General features: G+C 40.8%; 1 protein-coding gene and 1 long non-coding RNA gene across 2 annotated transcripts in view; one reads left to right on the forward strand and one right to left on the reverse strand.

Moving 5' to 3' along the window:
• PIP4K2A (phosphatidylinositol-5-phosphate 4-kinase type 2 alpha) overlaps window positions 1–23,104 on the forward strand; it is a 164,712-nt gene that overhangs the window by 35,158 nt on the left and 106,450 nt on the right. The window lies entirely within an intron of this gene.
• LOC106846321 (uncharacterized) lies at window positions 164–21,131 on the reverse strand. The gene is made up of 5 exons (XR_006522033.2): window positions 20,626–21,131; window positions 14,442–14,505; window positions 5,190–5,359; window positions 2,408–2,508; window positions 164–1,035 (listed from the first exon to the last, which is right to left on the reverse strand). It is a non-coding gene; the product is annotated as an uncharacterized lncRNA (long non-coding RNA).

The following is a 23,104-nucleotide window of genomic DNA, read 5'->3' on the forward strand; positions in this document are numbered from 1 at the left end:
TGTGCTACAGTGATCATTTAAGGGAACCCTCCTGCTTGTAAAGGAGACTTTTCCTTACTTATAGTGGCTTGTTTACTGACCTTTCTTTTTTTTTTTTTTAAAGATTGGCACCTGAGCTAACAACTGTTGCCAGTCTTCTTTTTTTTTTTTTTCTGCTTTTTCTCCCCAAATGCCCCCAGTACGTAGTTGTGTATTATCTAGTTGTGGGTCCTTCTAGTTGTGGCATGTGGGACGCCGCCTCAGCATGGCCTGACCAGCAGTGCCATGCTGGGCCCAGGATCCGAACTAGCAAAACCCTGGGCTGCCTAAGCAGAGCATGCGAACTTAACCACTCGGCCACAGGGCTGGCCCCTGACCTTTCTTATTGACTGTTTTTTCTAAAAGTTAAGGCAAAGGTGTCAGGTAGTGTATTGGTGGCTATGATAGAAGAATTTTATTTGCATGCTACTTTCTCTACTCTTGTTGTAATACAGATGTTTCCATTAATCAATGTACCAATCAACATTGTACGAATAATAAACAATGTAAATTGTATAAATGAAGGACCAGAAAGATATCACGTACCAATGATGACCATCCTGAACTATGTTCTCTTAAGGCAATTAAATAAGTTCCCTTTGATAAATGGTTACCTTGGCTATCTTTTAACTGCCCAAGGAAAACATAGTTGAAAATTTCTTAATAAAACAAAACTGGTTCGTAGCCTAAAATATTTTTAAAATGCTATAAGGAATCGATAGTTATGAAATTCCATTTTCAGAAAATATTTCCATCTGTGGCCAGCTGAGGCTAAGAGTAAAGAGCTGCACCTAGCTTCATAACTGGCACAAAGCAGATGCACAGTAAATATTTGTTGCCTGTGTAACTGGACGTTGAAGGAACAAGATTGGAGCAGTAAAAGCAGCCAGCCTGCTCTCCCCTTCTTTGCTCTCAAGTCTCTTCCATCTTCTCTCTCTCTCTGGTCACTGTCACATGATTCTCAGGAGCACAGGTGTTTGATAAGCACGGAAACAGTGCTTTTGAAGGGAAGATTGACTGAAAGAAAGTGATATAAGACGGAAAGGATTATTAGTGGAGCCTAGTGTCAATACAGATGTCAAGGCTAGTTAGTGTTTTGTAAATACCCACCACGTACGAGGCAGCGTCTGCTAGTTGCTCTACAATCTAAGATGTTAAGGAAAGTGAAAGTCTGTGTCCCTGTGGTTAAATGTTTGGTTGTCAGCATGCACGAAATAGATCTGACACCATATTAGAAACAGGAAGAAGCAGAAGAAAAGCCAAGGTTCTGTGTGGAACCCAGAGGGCAGACTAAAGAAGCCTTGCTTGCACAGCATATTTCTGCAGAAAATAAGTTGGTCTTTCAGTTGGTGAAATGACTTCTCATTTGGCTGTAATATTCCTCTGGGATGGCTCTGTGAATTCAATAAAACAAAGCTAAAGAAAAACCTATTCTGTTGGAGGGAATATGTAATTAACCCATAGAAATTAGTGCCATCCAGTATATTACTGAGGAAAAAGGATTAAATACTGGTATGAGTAAAAATAGTATCTATTATTGTTCTCCCTGGGATAAAATTATAAGGACTGTCAATCATCCAGCTTGAGGGTCTCGTTTATTATTGGCTGGGTTGGGAACAGTGCTGTCTGTCTCCCTATTACATAATGGTCCGCAATTAGAAGAATAGTGGGATTTTTTTTTTGCCCCTTTTCTCAGAAGGGTCTGGCGTGAGATGCTACAGGAACAGAAAAGGTAGTTATGGTTGTTTTGGAATTGTGTTTGGTATATATTTAAATGCCGTTAGAGTGATTTGTATACCTTTTAGAATTTCTTCCTGGAAATTGCATGCTACTTTGAGTTTAATATGCCCTTGGCTTGCAGCTAGACCCCTGGACCAGAACTGGGACACTGGTTCTAGTCCTCGGTCTGCCTTTGACTGTTGTGGTCATTTTAATGAATTCATTCATAAGTATTGACTGCATTTTCCTGCATTAAGTTCCAGCAAGACAAAAAGGAATAAACACTGGTTCCTGCCCTTAAGGAATCAATTTAGTTGGAGGATCATCCATAGAAGTATAATGATAATGTGTATGGACCATTTTGTGACATAGGGAAGGAACCCAAACCATCCTTGGCGGGAGCAGTGGGGAAGACTTCCTGGAGGAGGCGATGTCTGAACTCTGTAGAAGTTGCCACCCTGGGGGATCAGGGGCTTTGTGGGGTGTTTGGACCAGAGGCAGTGCACAGTGAGTGAGATGGTACTCAGGTATGTTCACAGGCGTTCCCGGTCCAGGAGGTGGCCCTGGAGGGGGAGGCAGGAGATGAAGCTGCAAGAAGGAGATCTCTAGATCTGTTTCTGTGCCTGAAAATGAGGCAGTGTTACTATTAGAAGACTTCTAAGAAACTCACATTTTGTTGGAAGGTTTCACGTTGCTGCCGGAGGAGAGGAAAAACTTGTCTTTTTCTCCTTTAGCCAGCTTAGGTTCAGTGGCTGGGCCCCGTAAATTACACTGACAAAAGACAGATTAACAAGGGAACAGTAAATACAAGTTTATTAACATGTACAGCTCACCCAGTGATGAGTAAATCAAAGGAGTGGTTAGGATTTGTGGTCTGTATACCTAATTTAGTAGGGGAAAGGGAGGCGGAGAAAGGATACTTTTGGGAAAGTAAATGACTTTCTGGAAAGATAAATGGGCCCTTAGGAGAATAGAAGGGGGAGGTGTGATAGTTTGGGACAAAGTCTGTCCCGGTGTGGTACTGACCTCTCCTCTCCAAGAGAAGTTCACTCGCTCCCAGGGGTGGGGTTGATGACAGTTGAGTTCTTTTGAGAGGTTCTCCTTTTAGGCAGATACAGAATTTCAGGATGCCTTCCACTCAAAATAATTCTGATGTCAAAGTGGCGTATTTTGGAGTATCATATCCTGATCCCCTTTGCCACTTCTTGGTTAATAACATATTAACCTGCCAGTCCACCTTTTTAGGACCTTGAGGGCTGGGTATTTATTGTCTGGAGTTTGGCAACATTTTGAACAAGGACGTCTTAAATTAGGCTTGGTATGACTCATGTTTGAGTTCTCAGACTCTTCCCTGTGTCTTCCTTTCTGTATCTGCCGGTCTTAGTCTCTGTGTCTGTCTTATTGCGAAAGCTTCCATGTGGCTCTTTCTGCCCCTTCTTAATCTGTCTTCTGGAATTTATCTTTGCGTCTGTCTCCTTTGGACTTAAATGTGCATTTCTATTTTCTCTGATCCTTCCCCTGTTCTCGTCCCCCTTATTTGTAGATGTCCCACACTTTTGGCTGGATTTGTCCCTGTACATATTCTCAGGTGCACCTTGACGGACATGGTTTGTATTTTCATCATTTTGCCTTAGTGAGAAATATGCATATATAAGACATAGAAGTGAGCATGTTTTTAAGGTTAAATCACCTGGATAAGGAATCTCTATCCGTTTTTGTAATTCTCTGGAAGCAGATGCGAAGGTGTAAATAGATTCACTGTTGAAGGGCAGTACGTTGGATTCTGACTGTATTTAGCCCCATCCCTCCCCCAAGAGCTGGTGGGGCAGCCAGGGGAGCTTTGTCCCGGCGCTCGAGCTGACAGATGATTCGTGTCGTGGTGTAATGGAATTAAACGTGTTAGATGGCTAGGCTCCTCTTTTTGTTTTTTACAATAATTGCATACTGTTGCTTGGTCTTTATCCTTAAGAGACTAAGAATTATATGAAGTCTTTTTGAGGAAGAACTTTTTCTGTATGTTGAGATATCCCTTCTCTGGTTTTTGTTGTTACGGAATATATGTAAGGCATAGCTGCGTATTTTCATAGTAATTTTGATCTACGTTGAGACGTTGGTTACCAAAAGGAAATAGGTCACGTTAACGCGTTATTAGTTATTTTGATAATTTCTTCTTCCCGGTGGGTGCTAGTCCAAACATTTTGATGTTTCTTCCTGGTCATGGCCCTGCCTACTCCATGAAAGAAGAGCTTCTCTACATTTAGCTAGAAAAAATATTCTTGGAGGAGAGGCCTGGACTGCTGGTTTGTGTGCATGCGTGTGTACGTGTGTATATGTGTAGATTCTAACCCAATCTGGAAATTAAAGCAATTGAAAGTGAGAACTGTCTCTTCTCAGTAAACATTTTTTATCTCAGCTTAAAGGCCTGTCCTGGCCCCGTAGATCTGGTTGCACCCCCGGGCCCCCCAGCACACTGTGTGTAATTACTCACACAGCGTTGGGCGCCCTGTGGCGAGACCGTGGCAGTCTTGTTTATTGTTGTGTCTCTCGCCGTGCTGGACACCCAGACTGCCCCCTGCAGCTACACGCCCTGATCGTGTGGTCGTGAGGATTAAATGAGATGGTAAACACCTCAGAGTAGCGACTGACCGCAGTAATCAACGAATATCGAGCTCTTATTAAAAATTCATCAGTGTGTGGTCTTAATCCAGAAGAGACCAGTAGTTAAGATTCACTAGGTCTTTCTTCTCCCTTCTTTCTCAGCATTTTTATTTATTCATATTTCTACAATTGTTTATCACCAGGGACATTAAATAAATGGTTTATTGAATCAGCTGTTTTGATACTTGAGACTCATATTTGTGTGTGTATATAAAAATATATATACGCCTATTATATACAGTCATGTGCCAAATAACGATTTTTTTTTTTAAGTGAGGAAGATTGGCTCTGAGCTAACATCTCTTGCCAACTTCCTCTCTTTCTTTTTTCTCTTCTGCCCACAGTGCCAGTATATAGATGTATATCCTAGTTGTAGGTGATTCTAGTTCTTCTTTGTGGGATGCTGCTACAGCGTGGCTTGGTGAGCGATGTGTAGGTCTGCGCCCAGGATTCCATCTGGCAAACCCTGGGCCACCGAAGTGAAACATGCGAACTTAACCACTCGGCCACAGGGCTGGCCCCCATAATGATGTTTTGATTAACGATGGACCACATATACCATGGTGGTCCCATGAGATTAGTACCATGTATCCTAGGTCTGCAGTAGGCTGTACCATCTAGGTTTGTGTAAGTGCATTCCATGATGTTTGCACAATGACAAAATCATCTCACAGTGCATTTCTCAGAACGTATCCCCGTCGTTAAGTGACTCATGACTGTATACATATGTATCTCTCTATATAATGCTTTCCCCATTTCTTCTCTAAGAAATTGCTGTCAGCACTAGTACTCACCACATTGCCTGGAGGTACTCAATGAACGGAAAGGCATTCACGTCCAGTCATTAGTTACTGGATGCCCAGGCTGGTGATGTTTTCCAGATGCCCGTAGGATGTTTTCCTCTCAGCTCCCTGTCAGTCTGAGTCCATTCATTTCAGGAACTTTGTGCTCACTGCAGCTATGACTGTAATTGCAATCAAATAATAGTTTCCAGTGTCACACTTAAAAGTGAGTTCTTACTAATTTAGCTTTACAAATTATGTAAACAATATATTCTCATTATGGAAAAAGCAGAAAGTATGAATGAGCAAAAAAAATGTAAAAATTACAGTCTTGATTAGTTGCGCTATTAGCTCCTAGAATAGCTCCTGGTACACAGTACCCATGGCGATAAATAATTGTTGAATGAGGGGATGAATAAATGAACCCGGGGCCTTGTAGTGGGCAGCCTGCAGAGGACGTAGGGGCACAGCTGTTTACATCTGGGAGAAATTAATCAGGTAAAACTTAAAGAACAGGTGTGCAATCTTACTTTTTAGTTGTTAAAATGAGTTTTAAATAATGTGTGTTACGATTACTCTGCTAAAAAACTTCAGTTGATGGAAGCACCAAGAAACAGTATAGATCGTTGTAATGTTGGACAGTACTTTATGTCTGGATAAGTGCTGAGACACGGTAAACACCACTGAGATGAAGCGCTCTGCTTCTGGTGGCTGGTGGCGCCTCCGTTTCTGTAACCGTGGGCAGTATGCCAGCAAACAGATCACATTCATTTACACTGTGCTTCTGCAAAAATCAACTGCAGATTAGCAATCAGAACACCATATTTTTTGCTAGTGATGATTATTTGATAAAAATTTTAAAAGGAAATGTGCTGAGTTTTCCAGGTCTCCCGTACCTGCACCTGGAACTTCGTAAGTTGAAAACCATCTGTGTCTTTGGCATTCTCCGAGTGTGAGCTGCCAGTCCAGCAGGCACACCAGGTCTGGACTGCTGCATCCACAGCTCTGGCCTCTTTCCACCCCAAGCCTTGCTCTCTCTTAACTCAGTGGAGATGAATGATGTAGCCAGAGTTGTCCATCCTCCTTCTCTCTCTTTCTTTCATAGCTTAGTTTCCACTTCAGACAAGTTTTTGGGGTTTTTTTCTCATTTATACATACTGTTAAAAAACAAAATTCACTGGAGCAAATTTGCAGATCTTATTGGCTTTATTCAATGGTTCATGAATCGGTCAGCATCCCATCTAGCAAACAGAAAGGAGCTCTGAAGAGCTGTACAGAAGGGGAGACTTTGAAAGGCAGAAGGGGGCAGGGACCAGGAAAGAGCAGATGGGCTCATCTTTCCTTGGGGGATGGAAGGGGTCTGTCAGGTGGCTTACCTCACTACCGCTGACCAGGAACTTCCAGATTGACAGGTTTCAGATTAATCCCTGGGAGAGGTTGAAACTACATCTGGGTTAGGTCTTCGGTCTTGGTTTGCTGACATGGGGCTTAGCACAGACTCCATGTGGGGCCTGTTGTTTCTTTTTCACAATACGTGTCTCTTCCTTCCTTCTTTTTTGATCTTCAGCCTCTCCTGTTTTCCTTTTTACTCTTTCTCTTTGTGTACCAAAAAATCTCCCCTGATTATAGTTGAAAAACATGGTTAGAACGTGTGACTCTTACCTATCAAGGAATTTCAGAACTATAAATTTTGAAGTAAAGTGAGACTTATGTGCAGTGTCCTCAATGTGCAGAGCTCTTGCAAGCTCTGTAGAAATGTTCAAATGGTCTTTCTCTCCAATTGAACATGCTTTTCCTAAACAAATTTAAACTGATAGTTCTCTACATAATAATAGTTAGTGTATTATTATCAGCTGGCAGCAAAAGAGTGGGTGTTGAAACCAGGATATTTTATTAAAAATGAAACATATTATAACAGATAATTGAGTTAACAGAAGCCAGACATGAAAATAATCCCCAAAGTTTGCTGTTAAATGATCCTTTTTTTTTTACTCAAACCTCCCAAACCGTGTTTTGCTTCAAATACCAGACTTAAAGAGAAGTAAATACTTCTTACATAATTTCCATTAGTGTTTTGTTTTTGTTTAATGTCTAATATTGGTGATAGAATGGATGTTGCAAAGGAAAACATTTTCTGCACTGAAACACATGTATAGTATTTTATTCACATATGGGTCATATAGAATTTTGTGGACTAGTTTAGAAACCCAAGTTTTCTTTATAACATTGAATATTAGGGGAAATGCCTTCTCAGTTGGGAGCTGCCTAATTTGCAAGCCGACAAGGGGCTTTTACTTTGTACTGTGTTGAAATGTGATCCAGAAGCATCTAGATCATCTAACATACAGTAAAGAAGAAAAGATTTTTGCTGATTAGCCAGGAAAGCTCTTAGTTTTGCTTTGAAATCACCCCATTTTCTTATAGTTAGTGATGGTGATATAAACGCCTACTGAGAAACTTTTAGAGAATCTTTAAAAATTTTAACTCAGATTTTTAAAGACCAATTAAAAAATATTACTTATAAGTCTGTCAAAAACTTCAGGATTTTCCATGATTAAGAGTCATATCGATCATGAAATCATGACCTACTTCTAAAATATTTTGGAGGGGTTTTAAAAATGCTGTTCAAAGTTTTTTTTAAATGTTCTTTTTATAGGTTATTAGTCCCTGGGGAAAGCTGTCTGAAATGCACACATATTTTCTAGTTAGGAAGAAATACAAGTAAAGGATTCACTTTCCAAGAGAATTTCAATTTTACAACCTCCATATTAACATGTGGGTGTGAGAATGTGTCCATGGAATGTAAAATGAGAAATACTTCTTTTGTGAGGTGTTAATTGTTTTATGACCGTTAGTTTTATAAACGATCCTTCATTTGTTGAAGAATGATTAGAATCACATAGCTGTGACTTGCCCAATTTAAACTTTTGGATGAAAGCCATCACATTCAAAGGCAAGGAGTTAATAGTGCGATCTTCGTGTATTTGCTACCGTAATTTAATTTGGTATTCTATGAAATAATCATGCAATATTTCAAGGGTAGTATACTGTATTTGAATATACACATCAAAATTTGCTTGTTACTTTCTTTTTTCTGTATGAGAAATTAAGGCTATTTAACGAAATGTAATTGGATGCTAGTTTTTTAAATTTTCTTGCCACTTGTTCAAGATCTTGCTCTTTGAAGCATCATATGAAGCCATTAGGACACACTTTTATGTGGTAAAATAAGGTGTTTTACATGATGTGGAAACTACTCTGAATCTGATGAAGGATTTCTGTGCCAGTCAACAAATTATAGTTTTTAGAAAGTTACAGTCTGTGGATTAGAAACATGAGTATTTTTTCTTTCCATTTTATTTGGTATAATTATTAATATTGTCAATGTATTTTACTTAAAAGTAAGTTTCACGAAAGCAAATAGCGAATGGATTCACCGGCCCTTGTTACATACGACCCGTAGAATGGCATCTGCCAACGATTTCTTTCAGAGATGCGAACGTTGGTGATTCTGGTGCTATACTGGCACATTACTCCTACTTTTTTTTTTTTTTTTTAACGTGGCACATTACTCTTATCAGCACAGAACTATTAAAAACTTTCTACAAATGTAATGGGAAAATGTGTATTTGGGGAGCAAAGGAGTAGGGTTTATCAAATGCCGGTGACTACCTGAAAAACTCTGTTTCAGGCGGGCCTGTAGAAAAGACGGTGCCCGGAAACAGTGCAGTGAGTGCTTAGGCGCTTAAGAAGAACCACACTTGGGGTTTGTGCGGCACAAGCAAGCGTCTGATGGTGCACCAGCTGCAGGATGTTGACAGAGCGGCTGTGTTCCCCTTTGGGTGTGCAGTTGCCTTCTGAGTAGAATTTTAGAGCTGCTCCTCGTATCTGATTATGTCGTTTTGGATGGATAAATTTTCAAAACAGACTTCCTAAATTAATGCCTTCCTGCAGCGTAAAAAGCTGTTCTTCGGTAAATTGGCGAAGGGGGCGTTGAAAGGGCCTGGTTTCTCTTGTGACTTTTGTACGTACCTAGTTTTTCTCCCCACCGTAGTTAAAATGGCCAACCTAAAAACTGTGGTTGATGATCAGTAAGTTATTCAGTATATTTTAAAGTCGTCATAGTTCTCAAGATTTTTCAGATGTCTGTTTTGAAGTTCATGATGGAAAAATTTGTATAATATAATCTTTTCTATGTTTTCTTATGTAGGATTAATAACTAGATTAGTGTTATTGAGGAACAAAGAGGATAGTAAAAGTGGCACAAACCATATCATTAGAATTTGGGGGGAATAATTAAAATGTGTTCAGTGGGTATTTAATATTTTCCTCAGGATATGGGTGATGTCAACTTTTATTTGGTCAAGTTTATTAGAAACCTATCTCAAACATTGTAGAGAATGTTATATGTTTATAATTTTTCTGGAAAGCCATCTAGAAATATCTATCAAAATGAAAACTATGTATTGCCTTTGATCCCGCAGTCCTACACCTCATAATCTATCCCCTAGGAATCAAAGCACTGGTTAGCAAGGTTGTGTGTGTACAAGTACATTTATTGCATCATTGTGCGTTGCATCAAAACATTGGAAACAAAGTGAAGGACCTTCAGCAGTAGAATGGCCAAGTAAATGGTAGGACATTCACACTCTGGAATATTAAGTAGCTATTGAAAGTGAGTTAGGCCAACTGAGTAGGAGTCACACCAGTTGAGTGAACTCCACCCTTTAGGGAAAGGAAGGCTCAGAGAAGTATGTGTAATATGATTCCATGTTTTAAAAAAACAAAGCATTTCTCTGTGTTGCTTTCATCATCGTACATATCAACCAACTGTCCACTGCTGTGAGGTTTGGGAGTGGCAGGAAGGTTAGGGGAAAAAGTGAAGTGATAAGACAGATAGAGAGCCAGTTGTTTATGTAAAAGTATATATATGTATGCGTATGTGTGTCTATAGGAGTGTATTGAATATATGCATAAAGGTATGTATATAAAATGTTCAAAATATTAATGGTGACTAACTTAGGTATTAGTATTACAGTAATGTTTATATGTTTTTTCCTAATCTTTCTCTATTTGAATTTTTTTCAAGAACCCATGTCTATATTCTGTGAACAAAAATAAAATTCATGTGTTGGGGAAAAGAACAATGATGTCTAATATTCAGTTTCGTGTTTTTAGTATTATGATATAAACCTCAAGCCTTTAATGAAATGTGCTACCTACATACAAATACATTTCTTAGTTTATGAATGAAAATATTTGTGGCTCTGGGCTCGTAATTTGTATTAATACCATAAAGCTGTTTGTTTTGTGTTACATCTGTAAAACATTTATTAGTATTAAAGATTAAGTAAAATATTTCAAAATTGTAGCATTTTTGTTTAAAAACACATGGATACCAAACTGAAAACATAAAGGGAAAGATTAATAGGTTTAACCACATAAAAATGAAAACTTATCATGAAGGCTTATCATAAGTAAAATCAAAAGAAAAAGTGGCATCCATAAAGGCAGACTATTTTGTGTGTTTATTATCAAGGAAAAACAATTCAGTAGAAAATGGGTAAAAAACATGAACAAGAAAAACTACAGATAAAGAAACATGAATAACCTGTAAACATGAAAATGTTCAACCATGGTAGTAATTAATATAAATTAAAACAACATTTATACATTACTGGTAAGAATATAATAAGATCTTTCTGGACAACAGTTTAATTGTATGTGTGTGTATATATATATTTTATATATATAATATATATAATATATAATATATAATAATAAAATACATATTCCATGCCTTAAATAAATGGCACTGAACATATATATATGTGCATAAATATGCATACCTCTGACCCAGTAAATTCACTCCTGGAATTTATCATGATTTAGCTAATTAGAAACACCTTCAGAAAATGTATGTACAGTGATGTTTATTATGCACCTGTGTTTATAATGGCCAAAAATGAGGGGAAAATTATAAATGCACAATAGTGAGAGGGCGGTTAAATTACAACATGGCCATACAGTTGAGTTCTATTAATACTGATCATGATGAAACTGTGTATTTATACAGAAAATTGGTAAAGAATTAATTTGCAAAATAGTATGATTTCCATTTTTGTAAAAGAAGAATTTGTAGAGCATTGCATGGAAAAAGTCTGGAGGAATATATATCAAAACATAGTGCTATTCCTGGATGATGGAGAAGTCATCTTTATTTTCTTCTCTTTGCATTTTTTTTTAGCATTCTGATATAAACCTCATCTCTTTAATGAAATATAGTGCCTGCTTACAGATACATTTCTCAATTTACAAATGTATTTTTTTCTCAGTTTAAGTTTAATAAAACTACAAAAGATCAAAAGTGATGCCCCACTGCTGTACACGTCAGTTAGCCTGCCCCACAGCACGGCTCAGGCCATTCCCTCCAGAGGAAGGAAGGCTGACCTCCCCAACCCCTGCAGGAAAGGCCTGTCCTGTCCCATACCACATCTCGGCAGAGCCCAAGGCCTTGTAGAACATGGATTACTCTTAAAATTAGAAAAGTAATGACTTTATTCACTGGATACATTAACAAAACGCCAAACAGAAAAACACATGGAAAATAGACATGAAGCGTTGCTTCAGAGTTAGAGAGGAAGAGGAGGATCAAAGTAGTGAATATTGAGTAAGCGTCAGTTGTGTGCCGGTTCTTTGCATAAATTATTTCGATTAAGTTCTCCTTTATTTACTAATTTAGCAAATATATATTAAACCCCTATGACTGTGTTAGAGTCACAAGAAACAGGCCTTTTTACAGAAAAGGGAATAGGCTCAGAAATATGTCCTGTGAGATCACAGGGCTAGTTAATTGGAAGGCCATGGATTTAAATCTGGCTAGAAGTGTCAGGTTTCTCTCAAATTACTGCTGACGTGAAGCTCGAATGGTTGATCTGCCAGTGGTCACTGGATTGTCAGTAGCTATAGCAGGTGTGTGTATATATCCTAATTCTAGGCTGAGCCCAGAAGTTTGGGGTTTACCAACTGCCTCCCCTCCTTCCTCATCCTGGGCCAACCATATCCTGAATGTTGCAGAAGCCCGTGGGCTGCGTTGCTTGTCCCAGACCCACCGAAATGTGTGCATTGCACTTGAAGCCCAGGCTTGCAGGTTCCAGCTTTCTCCTGGCTGGTCAGGTGGCCAGATTTTATGGGGACAATGTGTAACATAGTCTTTGGATGTCCCCACCATTGGCTTTTAGCCATTTCCCCACCTCCCAAAATTATACCAGGTACACTCTGCTGGTATAATTTTTCCATTTCCTGGCGGGAGCCTGTGAGTTTCAAAGCCATTCGAGTGGTCATCAGGCTGAAGGTTCCTTTTACATTACTTGACTTCACACCTTGTCAAATGAGCTTTTCATCTAGCTCGGAAGTGTGTTTCCCCCCAGAAGAAAAATGATGTGCCCTGCCTATTAAAGGGCAAAGCTGAAGGCAAGAATCCTTAATTATGTGCAGAGTGTTTTCAATCGCATCTATTGGCATGCTCACAAATATCAAATTGAGGGTGCCTTTTGGAAACCTCACAGCATAACGTTTCAGAAATCCTCTTCAGCATTCAGCAGAATCTCGCTGAAATGTTGGACCCAAACCAGAGAGAAAACTCTTCTGATCTTACAAAAGGCTCTTGGTTCTTTGAATTATATTCAGGAAAGGGGAAAAGGAAAGGATTTGGAGTGTGGGAGGATAGGAGATGTAGCCAATGGAAGAATGCAGTCTGATAGAAAAATGTAGATGCCTAGATGAAATGATTTTAATCTGTTTTAAAAAATGAAAATGTGTGCAGTAGGAAAGCGGAGAATGTAGTAAATAGGGAGTGTTGCAAAACCCAGCACTGAAGGGACAGATTTTCCTTTCTGCTTCCTCCAGCCTAAGTGGTGGGTCTTGTGTTTTCCTCTTGTCCTGTCTTGCACTCAGCTTTTCACAGCTGGATTCATAATAAACTGTCAAGGCTGTCGTTTCTACTGGTTCTGGAATTTTTATTCTCACAAATTGTGAGGTCCGTTTTGGCCTCTGAATTTTCATAGGATTCTTTCCATGTCCCATTCTCTCTCCTCATTTTTCCTGGTGTCGTCTGTGCTTTTCCTTCTGTGACTAGTTTTCTCATTTTCAACCTCTTCTCTCTGTTCTTCAACCCAGAATCTGCGTCCAGGATCTGTAACTCTCTGCTCAGAAACACTGAAAATAGCGTATTTGTCTATTGACTCCTTTACTCTAACTGCATTTGTTGGGTACCTACTCCATATACCAGGTATCGAGGCAAGGGGAAGGATATCAGTGAAAAGCAAGTTCCTTGTCCGCAGGGAGCTTATGGTTTAATTTAAAAGTACACACCGAGTTAGACTGCAATTAGGTGCGAAGAAAGTGCTGCAGAATATGCAGAATAGTGGGCTAGCTACTTGCACGCCACCGCTGAGGGAGCAGCTGGGAGAGGGAAGGGACTGAGTGGCTCGAGGGCATGTGCTGAGCCTTGAGCTTCTGTCCACCCTGTTGGGAGGATTTCCCATGTCTGGCGAGGATCCCTTTGCTGTCCAAGCACATTGCTTTTCTGCTTCCTTCTTTATTATTTCCAGTCCCGCTCTTCCATTATTAGGAAACATCGCCCCCATAGTCTGCTCCCTCTTTCCTGCCCCTTCAAACTTGGGTTAAAATGGCCCCCGCCTTTGAAGCCTTCCTGCTTGGCCCCACCTTGGGGACAGGGCGTTGAGGGAAGAGGGTGTCCTTGATTGACAGGGTTCCGCGGCCTGATTTCAGAACATGTTTCCTGTCTTTGTTCTCATATATTAAAAGCCTTCATACAGCTAGGATAGCCTAACATACATAAGTCTGAATTTAAAACAAGATGAATTTGGAGGATAAACAGGTATCTTGTGTGGGAAAGCTCCATCTGATTCATCTTAGGCGCTGGCAGATAACAAATGATTTTGTCGTGTTGTGGTTTGCAACTGTAAGGATAAATAAATGGTCTAAGTTAAAAGACTCAAGTCTTTAACAATGTAGATTAACTGAGGTGGTGTCCAGGTTCCATGACACATTTCTTTGCTTTAAAAACATCCTGCAAATTTTCTTGAGTTACAGAGGCTCTCTGGTGGATGTAAGTATTTATTGTTGTCAGGAGATGGAGAACGTACAGATTATTGAAGAAAAATGTAAGAAAATGCTACCTTTGAAATTAAAGTTCTTGGAAATTATTAGCAAGGTGGATCAGTTTATACGTCTCCTTACCTTTCAGGAACAGATCTTTTGTGCAAAAGGAGACAGGCCTGCACTTGGTCTGTTTCATGGGATCCTGTGGGTCATAAAGCACATAGATCATCAGCCTTTAAAAAAACAGAAAATTCAATATTCAAGTAAACGCTGATGGAACATTGGTTATGTGCTTGGCATTGTAGTAAGGACGGGGTGCGTGAGATGGTGTTCATGCCCTCGAGGAGCTGACATCTAGCAGGGCAGAAAGTTGTAGAAACAACTTTCTATTAAATTAAACTTTCTATTCAATTAAAGCTTGTGTGGTGCGTTAAGGACACAGTGTCTGTGCCTTGCAGCTGGGAGGGACTGAGAGTACTGTGGGTGGGAGGTGTGTGGGCTGGCAGGGCAAGCTTCATGGGCCTGGTGACGTTGAAGCTACACTGAAGATAACCAACTCTACCACAGTCTTATCACCCTGAAAACAGCCTCTAGAAAGAGATCCCCAAGAGATCTCTCCTTTATGGCTGTTCAGCGAAGACCTTTTGTCCAGTTAGTCCTCATGGAAAGTGAATCATTTATTATGAGGATATTGGGTAGTATATGCTTAGGAAAAGAAAAAGAAAATCCTTGAAGCCTGGTTAAACTAGATTTTTCAAATTGAATTCAACTATTAGAACCAGGAACCAGGACCCAGCCGGTCCAACTTCCTCCTGAGCTGAGGCCAGAAGGGTGGTGGTTTGTCTGGCCAGTGGGGAGCCAGGGCCGACTGCAGGTCTCCTGGATTCTGGTCGGTGCACATTCCACAGTGCTGAGCTGCCCCAGGCAGCCTCAGGGAGCCTGGAGATCTGCTTAGGGGCATTGTGGAGTCTTTATCAGAAGGACCTAAAAAGCTATGCGTTTTGTTGTGGGGTTAAGTATGACCTTGTGATGTTTCGTGAGTGACTTAACTTTTCTGAACTCAGTTTTCTCTTCTTTAAAATAGAGATAAAACTTCACAGCTAATGGAGTTGTTCTGCAGACTTTTTGAGATGGTATATGTAAAATGCCTAGCGTATTAGTGGGTTTGGGATAGCAGCTTAGGGTTAATTAAAAAGGAAGATGTCTTCATTCCCATTCCTGTGGAGTTTTTTGCTACATAGCAACTATATAACCCCAGGGAGTTGAAGAGAGAGGAGATTTGGTAAAAATCTAGTCAAAGAAGCTTCTAATTTATTTGTTTTTTTCCCCCAAACAAAAAGGTATGGAATTTCTTCTAATTGTGGTTTTTCGTTTTTTGTTTTGTTTTCTGTGTGTGGGAAGATTGTTTCTGATCTAACATCTGTTGCCAACCTTCCTCTTTTTGCTTGAGGAAGATTGTCCCTGAGCTAGCATCCGTGCCAATCTTCCTCTACTTTGTGTATGGGATGCGGCCACAGAATGGCCTGATGATCAGTGTGTAGGTCCACGCCCAGGACCTGAACCTGCAAACCCCAGGCCGCCGAAGCAGAGCACGCAAACTTAACCACTGTGCCACCAGGCCCTCTCCTTATTGTGGTTCTTGAATTTGAGTTATTTTCACTGTGTCAGTGTATTTTGGTAGCTTAAACCTGTTATCCTTCTTGTTTTTCTTTTTAATATATTTGCATCAGTTTAACATGTATTTTTTAAAAGTTCCTAAATTCTTGTGAGTGTATAAAACATTCATGTCATGGTCAATTTCTCCACCAATGCGTGTGGTTCAAGTGTTGACGATGGTATTATGTTGCAAAGTGTTGCAATTCTTTCCAGGAATAAATCTCTTTCCTTGCAGTTTATGTCACATGCAACACTTTGAGTCTTTTTTTATAACTGTTACATTTTCTAATTGGCAATGTTTTTCTAAAATGATTTATGTTGTGGCATAACATTTTGTTGCCACATATTCAAAGTAGAGCAAACCCTTGAAAGTCTAATTCTGAAAAGATCAACAAAAGAAGTTTATAGAAAACAATTTCCCTCTGGGGTGAGTAAAGTATTTTTGCATTTTATTCATAGCTGATTGCTTGGAAAAAATTACACGTTTCTTTTCCTGTTTGTACTTCTGGCGCCACGTATTTCTGTCGTGGTGACCTCAGGAGGGTTTATAGCCCAAAAAATAGGTAGATTCCATTTGAAAATGATTTCGCAGTAGCGCTAGTTTATATCCATCAAAAAAAAAAAAGACAAGATACTGGATCCCAAATTTAGCATGGTTGCACCCATTTAAAAACCATAGTATTAATAACAATATTCCCATCTACTCTCTCTCATCCCGTGCCTGGGCTTTTAAGCTTTTCAGGTAGACAGGCCAGCTGTATGTACTTCTTGCTTTTCAGAGAGTCCCATGAGATAGAGAACACTTTTCCAAAATTCTATTTGTGTCATCAGGTCCTCGTTTTCTTTGGTGGGCAGATTCTTTTAAAAGACATTTATATTAAGAACAAAGAGCGAGATGATTAAGTTCTAGAGATCTCTTGTACAACATTGTGCCTGTAGTTAACAGGACTGTACTGTACACTTAAAAATTTGTTGAGGGTAGATCTTATGTTAAGTGTTCTTACCACAATTAAAAAATGAATAAAGACACAATGATTGCTAGTGTAGAATCGAAATTAGTTTTTTGCGGGGCTTTTTGGGCAAAATATTCTTTCTTTCAACAACATGGGTCATTTTCTTTGCTGCAGAGTATGGAAATTAAAGGAATTTTCTTTTTTGGAGATCCTTCAGGTGAAGAAAAAAATCTGATATTGCTCTTAGAGGAATTGTTGTAGACCGGTGAAAGTAAAAAATAAAATTTAAGAAGTTGCTGAAAAGGCAAATATTAGTTCCTTGAAATTTGGAGGTATTGACACAAGATTGGTGCTGTGTTCCTAAAAATCACGCGTTGCCCTGAGTCATTTGGGATTATTCCCAGCTACTGTTCCTGGACATCTGGAGGGACATGAAGAGGGCAGGAAACTGCACTGCCAACAGTGTTGTCTCCACCAGCAGCCGTGATGGGGTTGATGCTTATGAGAGGGTTTTATTCCACCTGGAGGGCTGATTTCTGAGAATTAATGGATGTTTGATGTGTCCATCACTGTATTAGGTTTTGGGACAGAACAGAGCGAAATAAAACATGGCCCCAGACCCAAGGTGTACATTAAACATTGAACACTGTCCTTGATACAGTTGGGAACCAGAGGACGCTTAAGCTCAGCGAGTTTAAAATCTAATTGGCGAATGATTTAGGACTTGTTTTTAATTGATGTGGCAAGTAAGAGAAAATAACTCAAGCTCGTTTAATCAAGAAAGGAGCTAACTGACCCATGTGTACAAAAATCCAGTTGCCGGAGGCTCACAGAATTTTCCACTGCCTGGTTCATTCTTTTTATCTCAACTCCACTTTCTTTGTGTTTGCTTTATCTTCACCCTTGTGGTAGCAAGAAGCCTCAATAGCCCCAGCCCTACATTTTACATCATTGAGTCCAGCAGGAAAGTCTCTTCCTCTAATGAATAAGAGTCTTGGGGCTGACTGTCACTGTCCACATTGGGTCATGTGTCTGTCCCTGATGCAGTCGCCACGTGCAGGGACTGGACATAAGGAAAGTGCTTGTTTCTGGGTGCAGTTCACATGTTCGACCTTTGGAGTTGGGCTGAAAGTCAGAGAAGGGCTGGTGGGACTGGTAAGAACACAGGACACTGTCACCAGAAGGAAGTGAACAGATGCTGAGCAGTAAGAACAGGTGGCCGTCACAGAGAGACAACTATTCCAAGAGAACAAAAGTAACATAGCATTAAATAATTAACGGATGATTACTTAATAATGTCATTAAATGTGCTGTAGGAGTTGAGAGAAGGACATAGCGAGAGCTGGAGTGATTGGGGCATTAAGGCTTCCTGGAGCAGATGGTTGTGAACCTGACCCTTAAGGAGGTGGAATTCTTGGTTTGACTCTCCCAAGATGCTAGTGAGACTGATGGCAGTGATGCTAGTGTTGTCAGAATTGGTGGTGTCTATTCCAGCCCTTTGTGAGTCTCCACTGGAACAATGTGACCCTACACAGTAGACCCAGCCTTCAGCCTGAGAAAGGAACTGAGAAACTAAACTCTCGACCTGAACAAATCATGGATGTGGCAAAATACCAGGGAGTAGTTCAACACTATTAAAAAAAGAAAAGGTGAATTGTGGTACAGACGCATGTTGGAATGATTTCTAGCCATTTAGTCATGTTTACATTTCAATCAATAGTTACTGAGCTTATTAAAATATTTTGAAGAATTTTTAAATGAAAAAAACTAGGCTACAGAATGGTTTACTGTATGAGCTCAGCCATCTGCAAACTACTTAGAACCCAAAAGCCTAGAAAGAAATAACATCAAAATGATATGTGGTTGCCTCTGTTCTTTAGACTTAGCTGTATTTTCAAAACAAAAAAGACCGCACAGCTGTGAACTGGCTAAATCAAGAGAGACAGCATTTGAAACATGGGGCATCGGGCTTCTGCAAAGGCAGAACATGAATTACCACAGTTCGGAAAGACAGTGGTCACAAAGGCCTTCAACTCCTGCCAAGGGCTCCAGCCCAGAAGATACTGTCTGTGTCTGCAGACACAGGAGCGGTGATGGCAGACAGTAGGTGTAGTCTAAGTTATAATCACTGTGTCCAGCATGGGGGGACTTGTTTCCAGACACTGCTTAAGAGATCTTCCTAACAAGCTACTTGCTAGCGTCTCTCAGCACAGTCTTTATTGAGTGAAAGAAAGCAATACCCACTCTCTAATGCATATGGTCAAGTTATTTCCACATTGCCTATTGCATTGGTTTAAGAACTCATCTTTCCTTAAAAAAACTACAGAGGGGCCAGCCTCATGGCCTAGTGGTTAAGTTCAGCATGCTCTGCTTCAGCAGGTTGGTTTCCGTTCCTGGGCACGGACCTACACCGCTCATCAAGCTGTGCTGTGGTGGCGACCCACATATAAGATATCGGGAGATTGGCACAGATGTTAGCTCAGGGCGAATCTTCCTCAAGCAAAAAAAGAGGAAGATTGGCAACAGATGTTAGCTCAGGGCCAATCTTCCTCACCAAAAAAACCCAAACAAACAAGAACAAAACAAAACAAACTACAGAACTCTGCCCCCTTGCTGTTGGGTCAAATCATTATTTTCCACCTGGTGGTTCTCCAGGACTTCCATCAGCTTCTCTTGTGTACAGCACCACCCTCCCAGACCCTCCTGCCCGAATTTGCTCTCCTCCCTCTCAGGAAGCACTCTTTCCTTAGTCCACTCATTTCTTTCTCCTGCATTCTCCTCGGGCGAAGCCATGGCCTGCTTTTGCAACAGCCTTCCACTTTGGTTTTCTTTAATTTGAAATGTCACAGGCATAACCTTCACGGTTTTGAGAGCACTCACATATCTCATCTGGTACCTTGTGTTGTAGCCAGATGCATTAGAATCCCTGCTTCAGAGGCAGAGGGCTCAGGGAGTCTGGCTTGTCTGGGATGACATAGCCAGATCAGTCTGCTGTCTGTGGGATGGTGTTGCTGCGAACATTTAGGAGAACTTGACCCCAACCAGCAATAGGACCAGATCCTTTGTTGGGAATTACATGGATGACCACCTTCGCATTTTTTTTTAAATTTACCTTTCTTTGAAGACTGCTTCCTTCCAGAGACAACTAAACTGGTACTGTTCAGTCCACTTAACCACCTTCCCTCCCACCACCTTGTTTTCAATTCTGAAATCTTAGCCCATGTTAAGAACACCTTTCACAGGTGGAGCTGTTAATAGGATTCTCTAATTTGTAATTTTTGATACTTTGTGATTTGAATCATTTGTCTACTGTAAGTACCTATTTTTCTACAATATTTTTTCTCCTCACATGATAAATTCTTGGAAAGTGAGAGCCGTGTTTTCCATTTCCTTAGTAGTTAACTTTTCTCCTAGGGGGAAGTTCAGTTAGTCCTGAATGACCGACCGACCGACCTCGAGGAAATAAAGTAATTCATCCTTCAGGAACATTTTCATAGCGTTTCTGGAAATAATTATGAGATTAAATTTTCCTGAAAAATTTACAGAAACATCTGTTTTCCAAAATTAAACTGGAAATATGAATGCCTTGGGCATCTGTACCCAGCAGAAAGTCATTTCCCGTTCCAGAGCTCCTAGCTGGAGGTGGCGGGGGTCCTGTCGTCCACATTATTACATCTCTGCTGTGTAGCAAGCAGGGATATTGCTGTACTCACCAAAAGCCGCACCATTTACAGAATGGACAGTTCCTTCCGTGGCTACAGCTGTTCGGTCTCGGTGTTAATACTGAGCTACAGATTGTCAGTTATTCGGGTTGCAGACCTTTTCCAGCGTCTCCACCAGCTTTCAGAGCAGCAGAGCAACAGAGCAGTCACGGAACTCCCAGAGCACCATCTTGAAACTCTTCAGGCCACCTGGAGAGGTGTCCTCTGCTCTGTGCTGCGGTTGAACCAGCAAGTTCGAAGCTGCTTATGGGCAGCAGCTGTCTTCCTCTTTTCCATTTGTCTCACACGCTGCCAGCATGCAGAGTGTGGATCTGCTAAACTGAGTCGTTAAGAGAAGGATGAAGATGGGTGGATGGAACCTATTCGCCTGTTGATGCTAACAGTTCACTTCCTCAGTGACACTGGCCTGTGCAGAGAAGACAAAAAGATTTAGAAGTTTGAGAGTAAACTGTTCTCATCAGCGTGGCCCAGAGTCTTAAGGGATCCCTCAACTGGGCGGGGAGAGAGGAAGTGGCTTTATTTGCAGAACATATTCTGCTTCACTTCATTTCCTTATCTCCCACGCCACCCATATCTGAGGCAGGAGGGGAGGACTTGCCTCCTTTTCTGTATGTTCTTCCTTGTCTGTTCTTTAAAATGGTCCTTTCCTTCTCAGAGTTGTCCTTGGAGTGGCCCTGAACTTAACTTACACACAGGATGATTCATGCCCCCTGGGATGGCACTTTCTCATAAACATTTTAAAGCAGTATTGAAGTAAAACAAGGAGCAGCATTTTCAGTTGAGAATTATTTGTATATTGCTCATTGAACAAATATTTTCCATTTCCCTGTGCTGTATGCATTAAATATAACCTGAGTTATAAGACTGAATTTATCACAGCGATAGACTTTGTTGACTTTTTAGTTTTCATACACATTTGACTATTTTAAAAACAAATGTAACCTTCAACTCATGAAATAATATGCTTGGCGTCTTTTATCGTAGATATTTAAACTTTTTGATTTTAGTTATTAAGTGAAATAGAACCGAAGTGTTGATCACTCTGAAGACATTGCAGAGAGTCACCCCACAAAACGTCGCAATTCAGTGATCTGTAAGACAGTTGCTAAAGTGGATAGTTAAAAATTGTCATGTGTGTAGTTTATGAATTCACTCATGAATATTCAGTGCTTTTTCAGCCCGTATTGAGCACTGCATGAATCAGGGTTCAGAGATAGAAAACAGAATCTACTGAAGCTGATTTAGATAATAAGGGATTAAGTGTATTAGTGGGTATTAATAGTGGCTCGAACAATCTTTGCAAATGCTGAAGAAGCGGCTCTAGGTTGAGGCAGGGGTTGGGAATTGCAATTTTATATCCTGATGGCTACTGGCAAGGAAGTTTGAGAAATGTCATGTTTAGCCCCCGAGCCTGAGCAGTAAAGGAAGGCGTGCAAGAAGGCAGGAATTGGGAATGAATCTGCACTGCAGTGCTCCTGGCTGAGCTGACTCCTGGGGTAGCACTAACCAGCAGGCCTGGTCTGCTCTCGGGGGGTTTGCTGTCAAGAGGAGAAAAGCACTAAACACAACGCACAAGTAGCAATAATGACAGTCGTGATGAGGCTGGAAAGACATGTACATGATGCTTAGAATAAAAAATAAGGGACTTAATCTAAACTGGAGGGGGGATGGGGTGCTGGAAGGCCTCTCAAGGAAGATGCATTTAAGCAGGGGGCTGAAAGTGGGGTTCGGTGTGCCAGGTGAGGCAGGAAGTGGGGTGGGTCAGAGAATTCCAGGCCCAGGAAGCACAGGTGAGGCCTGAGGCTTATTGGAAGGAGAGAGAAGGCCAGTGTGAAGGAGTGAGAGGTGATGGGGCTGCAGAATTGGGTACAATCAGATCAGGCAGGGCTTTGAGGTCACTAGAAGGATTTCTCCTAAAAGCAGTTGGAAGCCATCATTTGAGTATGGGAGCGCCAGCAGATGAGTGTCTTTAAATGATCCCAGCATTTTGTGGAGTGGCTTGGAAGAGGGAGGGAGCCAAAGCCAGGAGGCCAGAGATAAGCCGTGTGGTAGACAGGCCAGGTAAGAAGTGGGAGAGACTTGGATTACGGTGGTGGCAGCAAAAAGGGAGAGAAACAGAGGTCTGGACCCATAATTAGGGAGACAGACTCTCCACGACTCAGAGTGATTGGGTGTGGGGAGTAAGATGAAAGAAGTGTCCAGAATAAAATTCCTTGGTTTATGGCATAATTAACTGGATACTGAGTGCTTTTGAGCCATCTGAGGGGAGATGTGGAGGAAGCGGTTGGCTGTAGAAGTCTGGAGCTCAGAGGGAGGATGCGAGCTGAGTCACAAGTCAGGGAGCCATCATATCTAGATGAGATAAGGAGCCTTGGGGCAGAAGAGGGAGCCCTGAGAGAGGATGCTGCAGGAGAAGGCGAGCCCAGACATCTGTAACTTGTCGCAGGCGGCTAGAGCAGCAATAGCCAGT

Source organism: Equus asinus, chromosome 29 (assembly GCF_041296235.1).
Source record: "Equus asinus isolate D_3611 breed Donkey chromosome 29, EquAss-T2T_v2, whole genome shotgun sequence".
Taxonomy (NCBI): domain Eukaryota; kingdom Metazoa; phylum Chordata; class Mammalia; order Perissodactyla; family Equidae; genus Equus; species Equus asinus.